General features: G+C 40.4%; 1 long non-coding RNA gene across 1 annotated transcript; it reads right to left on the bottom strand.

The window, feature by feature from the left end:
• Positions 1-406: 406 nt before the first annotated feature.
• On the bottom strand, positions 407-8192 carry LOC112132762 (uncharacterized). Its single transcript, XR_002914489.2, has 3 exons — positions 8083-8192; positions 2825-2975; positions 407-634 (listed from the first exon to the last, which is right to left on the bottom strand). It is a non-coding gene; the product is annotated as an uncharacterized LOC112132762 (long non-coding RNA).
• Positions 8193-9286: the final 1094 nt, after the last annotated feature.

Below are 9286 nucleotides of genomic sequence, written 5' to 3'. Positions count from 1 at the left end.
CTGCCTTTTCCCTCGCCTGTCGTGATTGTCCACAAGGCTTATAATAAAACATGGTGAGATAGCAAACGTGGGTTATGTGGGTGTATTTGTCCTTCTCTGCAAACAAGATTGAGTCTTTTAGAAGAAATACACAAGCAGAAAATGGCTTCAGACAAAAAAAACAGAGTAGTATCTATGGGTAATAGAAGGCACTGTGAAGGCGGATGGGTGCGGGGTGTTCAGGTGTGTGAATTGGGCATCTGGGTCAGTACAGGGATTGGAACTGAAATGGAGGTCACGGTGGAGGTTATACAGTAGGGAGAGTGAGTCTGATTATAATGACAGCTACAACTTTTTTTTAAAATAACTCTGACAAACCAGGTACTGGGCCCTTTACTTAGGTTTGCTTTTTTAACCCTTTCAGAAATACTATGAGATAAGGGCTTTTATTATTCTCATTTTATATGTGAAGACACCGAGGCTCAAAGAAGTGAAGTAATTTGCCGAAGGTCACGCAGTTAATTCCAGAGCCAGGATTTTATCTAGGATTCCGTACTTCCAAACTTTGTGCTTATAAACACTGTTCCATCAGTGTCCTCTGTTCCACTGTGTATATTCCATACCGTTTCACTGTATTCTCTATTGGCAGGACAGTCTAGAGATCAGGAGAAAGGTGAAGCTTAGAGCTGTAATTGCAGGGGTAATTTCTTAGAACATAACAAAGACAATGAGAGAGTCGATCTCTGGCAACTTCCCCGAGGTGTGGTATACAGGTGGGACCTGGGGAGCACTGAGAATTTGTATTGGAGAAAGTATGTTCTGTTGTTCCTTAATTTGAGGATACAATAAAAAAAGAAGTAAATCTGTGGCTGAGGTGAAGGGCAGAACAGTAAAAGATACAGGAAAATAGATGTAAAACAACAACCACTAAAATGTACTGGCCAGTTTCCTGAATGCTTAGAATTGCTGATATTGGTTTTAGATTGAGTTGCTTTTTCCTCAGGTAACTCCATGTAGCAGGGTCTAGGGTGAGATACCTAAGGGGTGTATTTATTTAATGATGGTTAATGATATTCCTGAGTAGAAGGGAAGAGATCAGTTGGTTCTCCATAAGAGAAGTCAAAAAGGTTGCAACAAACTATGTAATTCCTGCCTCACTATCAGAAGAATGGAAACTGGTATGGTTTGGCAGTGTCCCCACCCAATTCTCATCTTGAATTGTAGCTCCCATAATTCCCACGTGTTATGGGAGGGACCTGGTGGGAGATAATTGAATCACGGGGGGCAGGTCTTTCCTGTGCTGTTCTCATGATAGTGAATAAGTCTCATGAGATCTGATGGTTTCATAAAGGGGAGTTCCTTTGCACATGCTCTCTTGCCTGCCACCATGTAAGACTTGACTTTACTCCTCCTTTGCCTTCCACCATGATTGTGAGGCCTCCCCAGCCATGTGGAACTGTAAGGCCATTAAACCTCTTTCCTTTATAAATCACCCAGTCTTGGGTATGTGTTTATTAGTAGCATGAGAACATACTAACACACACTTGTCTGATTCATTATGACCATGCCATTTCTTTTTCTAGAGCTTTGCTACTCAAAATGTGGTCCATGGAACATTAGCACCATCTGGGAGCTTTACCCCAGACTGATTGAAATAGAGCTTGCATTTTAACAGGCTCCCAGGCAATTCCTATATGCAGTAACGTCTGAGAAGTACTGCCCTAGACTATGTATTTTGCCAGCTTGGCAACTTGGTGAACTCTTGTTCAGCCTTCAAAGCCTAGCTCAGATATCACCTCTTCTTTAAAGCTTCCCCTAGCAATGTCTTAAAGAGCTAATCCCTCCTTCCTTTCTGCTGTTTCTCCTCCTACTCATCTCTACTCTGTGCTCATGACACTGTGTTCTTGAGGAGAGGGTACCTGTGTTACTCCTCTTTGTATTCTACTGTGTCAGCTGTGTCACTTCAACAAGACAGGTTCTAAAAAGCATCCAGTTATTCGATTTAGTTATTGTTGTTCAATTTAAGTCCTTCTTGGACAATGATTTGCAAATTTTTCTATGCACAAAAATGACCTGGTCATCTTGTTAAATTGGAGGCCTGTAGACCTCACCCCTGTGAATTCTGATTCTGCATGTTTAATTGGGCCCCACGAATTTACATTTTAACTAGCAGCTCTAAGGATTTCTGGTGCAGATGACTGAGGGAAATCTCTGGTTTAGAAACATTTCCTGGTGTCTGTAATATGGAGCTTCTTTCTGGTCTAGTGGATTGCCGCTGTCCTGCATATTGTGCTGGTCTTTATGTCCTCTAGGTATCAAGAATGCCTTAATCGATTAGTATAGGAGATACCCAAATATGTATGGACTATATGTCAGTAAGGATGCCTTTATACAGAATGAAAATATGCTACATTGCAGGCCCTAACAGTCTCAGTTACTCGCTATGGTAGAGACTGTTGTAAAGATCTCTTTCCCTAAAGTGGAGATTGCAGTGAGCTGATAATCGCACCATTGCACGCCATCCTTAGTGACAGAATGAGACTCTGTCTCAAAAAAGGAAAAAAAAATCTCTCTTCTTAAATGGACTCAGTGGTTCTTAGGACCCATTCCAGTATGTGGGAAACACGTGAATATTTTCCACATATACAGCTCTGATTGTGTGAGTGCTGCTATGTGCCAGGCAACATATGGTAGGTGAGTACATTGATGCTTTCATTGAATTCACACCATGATGCTGGACATGATGCAAGGGACACTGTCACCCTTTGAATGATAAGAAAATGAAGTCAGGGGTTCTTGCTTCTTTCCTGTTTGCCAAACTGTCTCTCTGTTTCTTCAGCTATACTTTTTACTCATTATCCATGCAAAATTCCACAGGGATCAGCAGAGGGGGTGGTTGTCAGGCTTCCCTAAAGTTCCTTCACTGCACTCCACTTCTAAGCCTTAATCATAACCATTTTTCTCCAGTTGTAGAATATATCTGTACTAGGCCATGTCTGGAAAACACAAAGAAGTGATTTATTTCCTTTCTTAAGAGAATTTTTAAACAGTTTGATTTTTCCTTAGCTGGTGCTGCCTCTGAATCCACACATATCTTCATGGCTGGAGTAACAGATACATGGATACATATTTTTGAGTTGTTATAGCAATGGAATCAAATCACAAAAGAGTGGAGACAATCAATTTTTGCAGTTGATTGGAAAGACAATTAGAAAATTAGATTGTCAGGGGCATAGCTAATTTAGTTAATGCTGCAGAGTTCTCTGAGAATAAAGCAAAGTTGTTTTTTCTCGGGAGGATTTGTTATTTGGAGTGTTAGGAGAAAAGAATGGATTAAATAAATTATGGTACATCCATAAATTGAGACACAATTTATTGTTTTCTTTCAATGTCTACTATATTGATTTCTTTCAATGTCTACTATATGTCTACTATATGTAGGGCACAAAGATGAATACAGCAGGCCCAGTTCTTGCCTTCGTGGAATTTACTGTCTATTGAATGAAGTAGAACTATGTAGATCTATATATACTATCATCGAAAGCCATCCAAGATATGTTGTAAATAATCCATAATGTAAAAACAGTATATGTTTGTGTACAAATGAATTTGCCAGATGGTTACATCCAATGTTATTAATGGCAGTTATCTCTGAGGACTAGTAATGGGTTTGGGTTGGGGATCGGAGGAATGGAAGGGAATGATGAACTGTGCAACTTTTTGTGGCAGGGACTGTGAACTACCTACCCTCGAATCCCTTCTTCAGTCAAAAAAGAAAACAAAATCAAACCAAAACAGAACAAAAAAATACACATAGAAAACAAACCCCAAATATTTTCCAGACTCCTTATGGCTCGGTGTAGTCATAAGACTAAGTTCTAGGCAAGTAGAGGTGTAGTATATGACACCTAGAAAGGCCTTCTAGAAAGGGAAGTGATTTGCCCTTTTGCCTATGTTGCTTTCTGCTGCTTGGGATGTGGATTCCTGGTATGGTCCCGGCAGCCATCTTGGACCATGAGGAGATCTGGAGGGCGGAAACCATGGACGGGAGAACACTAGGATGAAGGACCATGAGTCTCCTTCCTATCAACCTGCTACCAATTTTGCCATCTGCTATGATAGTAGCAGTAGCCACATATGAATATTTTAAATTAATTAAAATAACATAAAATAAAAAGTTTAATTCTTCAGCCCTACAAAGCCACATTTAAAGTGCTCAATGGCTACCTGTGACTAGTGGCTACTAAACTGGACAAGACAAATAATAGGATATTTCCATCATCACAGAAAGTTCTATTATATAGTGCTGCTCTGCTGCCTGGTTCCTGGTTCCAGGCTTTATAAGAGCCAATAAATCCCCATATTTACGTCTTTGTTACTTGTAGTTGAATTAAACATACACTATACAAATTCCATTTTATAATGACCATATATCAATTTTATGATATAAAACTCATATAGTTTTAAATACACAATTAAACATCAAACACGGATTAAAACAGATCAAGATACATTATAAATAACTTGGTTTGATTATTTAAAAAACAGGAATATTGTGTCAAAAATAAAATTTTTAAAATCCTGGGTATAGAAGAGATCTAGAAAATTATAAACATTTAGATGTGCTTCCAAAAGCAAAAGGCTGGGCATCTGAAGTTTATGTAAGCTTCACTTGGAATCGACATAGACCGCACACCAAGTAGGTGTATACATTTCTATAGAGTTGCTGTCTGCACATTCAGCTATGGAGCATGTTAAGAATGTTCTGAGAGATACAGTGAACATTCACAGGAGACACTTTTATAAGGATAAGATATGGTCTGGTGCTCTCTAGCTATTTATCAAACTCTCTGCTGTTTGCATTTGAAAATATACAATGACATTACATTTTAAATACCCCAAGTTATATTGTGCTGCTTTTGAACCTGCAGCAAAATTATGATACCATTGTGTATTTTTAAAGATTAAATATTTCTCATATTTTTGCACTACAGCAAGCAAACCAAAGGCTTTTTAGCATTCCAGGTCATGTAGACTCTTTCAACAAGGTTGTTTATTCTTCGTTCAACGTGTGTGGGATTCAGGAGAATCATTTCCATTCTTATAGGAAGGTGCCACCCAGGTAATTTTTGGCACATAAATGTCAATGCATATTCCATATTCTGATCTGTTTGGAAAATGCAGTACATAAAACCCATTCACCAGGCTAAGGTCACCAAGGGCGGATAAACCAACGCTCTGCAGCGGCTGCTTATAACAAAGTGGAAAAACCTTACGCTTTCAACAGGGCACCAAATTTAGTAAGTCCCTAAGCACCCCCACCTGGTACTCTGCCAGCACAAATGGAGGACATGAGTTGTTTTTTTTTTTCCCTTCCTCATGTTTGTGTGTGTCTGTGTGTGTGTGTGTGAGAAAGAGAGAGAGAGAGAGAAACAGAGAGAATATTTTATTCTTCCAAGTTGAGGTGATTTGACATGTGCTGTTTTTACATATTTCCATTTTCTAGTTTCACTGAAAGTCTCAAAGCCTTATGGAGATGAGAATCAAACGTTGGGAAAGTGTGTTCCTGGTAGGCAAATGGTGCTGTTATGAAATCCTTTCTAAAAATCATACTGGAAAAAAAGTGGTTTCAATTGTGGACTTTATATGACCACCATGTCACTGTTGTATTTGCCTGAGAAAGAAAGGGATGAGAGCAAGGAGTGAAGACGGTTGGGAGATACAATTCGGAGAGAGTGCCTGTTTCTAATACTCTTAATACTAACTTGGCATTTCAGAGTGTTGTTTATCCCCTTCCAGTTCCATCAGCAGTGGTGATTTTTAGTGCCATCATTAGGAACTCGGTCTACTGTCCCATTCAATACAGTGTGAAGTCTGACATCCAGAAAATATTGAAGAACAATTTTAATTTTTACTGAAGTCTCAAGAAACAATGAGCAAAGGGGATTACATTTTTAACTCACAGAAATGTTATAAAGTTCTCTTTTCCGCCTTTTATCCCATTGTTTCTGGAGTGCAGCCAACTCTTGTTGAATCTCCCTCAAACCTCCACGCTTTCCAGACTCCCTCTAGCACGGTTCTTTCTTGACTCCTGACCCTTGACATTTTGGATCCGGTATTTTCTTTCATCCCGGTCTTGGTCTTTTCTAATGTAAAGATTTCAAGATTTTCTGGATATTTTTTGACATTTTGGATCTGGTATTTTCTTTCATGAGGGTCTTGGTCTTTTCTAATGTATAGATGTCAAGATTTTCTGGATATTTTTAAATTATCTTTCTGCTGTTCCCAGCATTAACACAACCAAAGGCCCTAGAGGGTGAGCAGGCAAACCCAGAAGCCACTTAGTAAGCAGTGGGAAGAGAAAAGCCTGAGAAACTTGCGTGCTACATTTTTCCTTTTGTGTGTTTCGGTTACATAAACCTTTTAACATCCTTCTAGTTCATCTTCCTTTCTTCCAGCCTTCAGGCCCCCTTAACCTTAGCTGCTCTGCAACATTAGCTAGTTTTTATCCAACGACTCCTCCCCACCCCAAAGCCAGCTACCTGTTCCTTCCCTCCTCTCTTCCCTCCCTACTGCCTCTGCTATGTGACCTTAAGCTACTTGCCTCGGTTCCCTCTCATGTAGACCACACACCTGTTCCAGAAGGTCCCAGTGGGGCCCTCCTTTTCTGAGATTGTAAGATTCAGGTCATGCCTACTCAAGAACAAACACCTGACTTGGTTAAAAGTGAACACCTGAGCATGGGTTGCTCCTTCTCCTTTGAAGTATTTTTTGATGGCACAAGTAACAGGTATATGAGTGTAAATTCCTATACAAAATGAAAACCATTAAGAATGAGACTGAAATCATTCCTTCCTCTAACCCCAACCTACACCCCCTCGATTTTTTGAGAGATTAAAGAGACACAAAAAGCCCCAAATTTCACCCACTTTCTTTTTTTTTTTTTTTTTTTTTTTTTGAGATGGAATCTTGCTTTGTCGCCCAGGCTGGAGTACAGTGGTGCCATCTCAGCTCAGTGCAACCTCCGTCTCCCGGGTTCAAGCAATTCTCCTGCCTCAGCCTCCCATGTAGCTGGGACTATGTGTGCACGCCACCATGCCCAGCTAAGTTTTATAATTTTAGTTAGAGACAGGGTTTCACCATGTTGGTCAGGCTGGTCTCAAACTCCTGACCTCAAACGATCCACCTGCCTCAGCCTCCCAAAGTGCTGGCATTACAGGCGTGAGCCACCGTGCCTGATCTCACTTTACTTCTTTAGGAGTTTGATCTGTATTTTTGCTGAGAGTTTTCTATGTTTTTATACACATATGTATATCCCAAAACTGTATAATTTTGTTTTGTAAAGAATTGTTTAAACATATAAATGCTATTCCTGTACATTTTTTATTTTCCAGTTCCTCTTGAATGTCTGAGAGGCTGGTAAAAACGAGATAAGCTGGGCAAGTGTCTTCTCGGCAGGCAATTGGTGCTGTTTTGAATAAAAATAAAAATGGTACACTGTGCTTATTGTTTTTGTTTGCATTCTTTTGCCCTTAATGTCATTGTTACTATAGAAGAACATAGATCTTATTTTTAAAAACAGCTGCACAGTATTCCATGTAGTAGCAAGAAGCAGAATAATCATACAGGTAGCTAAAATTTATAGACTGCTGTTTGCCAAGAACTGTTATTATTTAATCTTCAAGGAACTCCATGAAATAAGCAGCCAATATTAGTCCCATTTTATAAACAAGATATCTCAGAACCAATACAAAATTACCATGCCTTATTTCATCTGTTGCCAGACATTCTGGTTGTTTCAATTGCTTGCGGTGACAAACATGAGAACAAATCTCCTTGCTGAGGTGCAGGTAGGATGGTGCCAAGATAGGAACAGATGAGGTGTGGGGCATCTGCATTTTTAGATTCAAGAGATACTTCCAGACTTCCCTCATGATCGTATTAAGAGAGACTGTAAATATTGAGAAGGGTGGGGGTGGAACATAGAATGGGAAGTGAGCTGGTAGGATGGCCAGAAAGGGCATGGGTGGAGGGATGTATGGCAGATGCACCTGACGGCAATAACTTGCTTAAGCCTACCCTGAAAATGACCCCATATGGCACCTAAATGTGTGTCTGGAGTTCCGAGCTAAGGAGTCCAGGAGCGGCCAACTGGGAGATTTGTTCCTTGTCTGTGAAGCACATTTGAAGCCCTTGGATCCATCCTGTGGAATGTAAGCTGTACAGGAGATCCGGGCCCTTTGTTTTGGGTTAATTGAAGGTTGACAGGTGGAGGTTTTTAGGCAGAGGGTGCTAACTGAAAATGCTATATAAACTGCATGCTTTTTACAAGCAGTTGTGGTTCTTCTGCCCAGTCTGCCGCCACTGGACCGTCCCTGTGTGTAAGTTTCCCACTAATAAAACCCTGTGTCTCGTCTGCTGGCTCCAAGTCTCTTCGGCCTCTTGAACGTGATGCCATCCTTGTTGAGGTTAACAGGGGTCCAGCACAACAAGGGACAGCTCAAACTCCAACTTCATCCACTTTCTAATTGTGCATAAGGAAAATTCTGAGTAAAAGCAGCCTTTTCCCACTACTTCTTCCCACGTCCCTAAACTCCAAGGCATCGTCTCACTTCTGCTTTGTCTCCCCTACCCAAGACCTTCCACCCACCCTGCGGTGCATCTGGGCCCCAGCTGTGCCAATGTTGTTAGGCTTAGGAAAGATTTCAAGCCTTTCAGTATTTACTTTATCCCAAGAACATAAGGCAGGCAGACAGGCCTCCATCCCTACGTTCCATTTACACAGATGTCAGGCCATGGATGTAGGTTCATTTTTCATTCTTTAATCCACAGGTAAGAATTAAACCATAACCTGCCTCACCAACACCACAGCATCAATATTTTCTCAGACTGGAACATGGTTTCCCCGTTCTTATCCACCATTTAAAAATAAACTTAACATATGGCATTTGTCTTATGTCAAAGGAATGCAATGTGCTTTTCTTGACATATGACTCAATTCAAACACTGGGAAAAACTTTGATATTTCAGAGGAGTGTGCAGTGGGAGGGAATAGGATTGCTACCTTCCCCCATTAAACCGGTTAATCCCTTGAGGCAATTTTCCAGAACCTGAGATGTCCTGAGTTTCTCAGATAATTGAGTTCCTTAAATCAAAATATGTGTCATACAGACCCAAGGGTAATGCTGGATACTTAGTAAGACTTCTTAAAATCACAGTCAAACCAATAGGTAAAATGCTTGGAAGTTGGGAGCACCCAAGATTATATTTATGCAGTTTTCTCAAAGGCCCTGCAATGCCAGACCAA

The sequence above is a fragment of the Pongo abelii genome, chromosome 2, assembly GCF_028885655.2.
Source record: "Pongo abelii isolate AG06213 chromosome 2, NHGRI_mPonAbe1-v2.0_pri, whole genome shotgun sequence".
Taxonomy (NCBI): domain Eukaryota; kingdom Metazoa; phylum Chordata; class Mammalia; order Primates; family Hominidae; genus Pongo; species Pongo abelii.
This window is presented reverse-complemented; position numbering and strand designations above follow the sequence as displayed.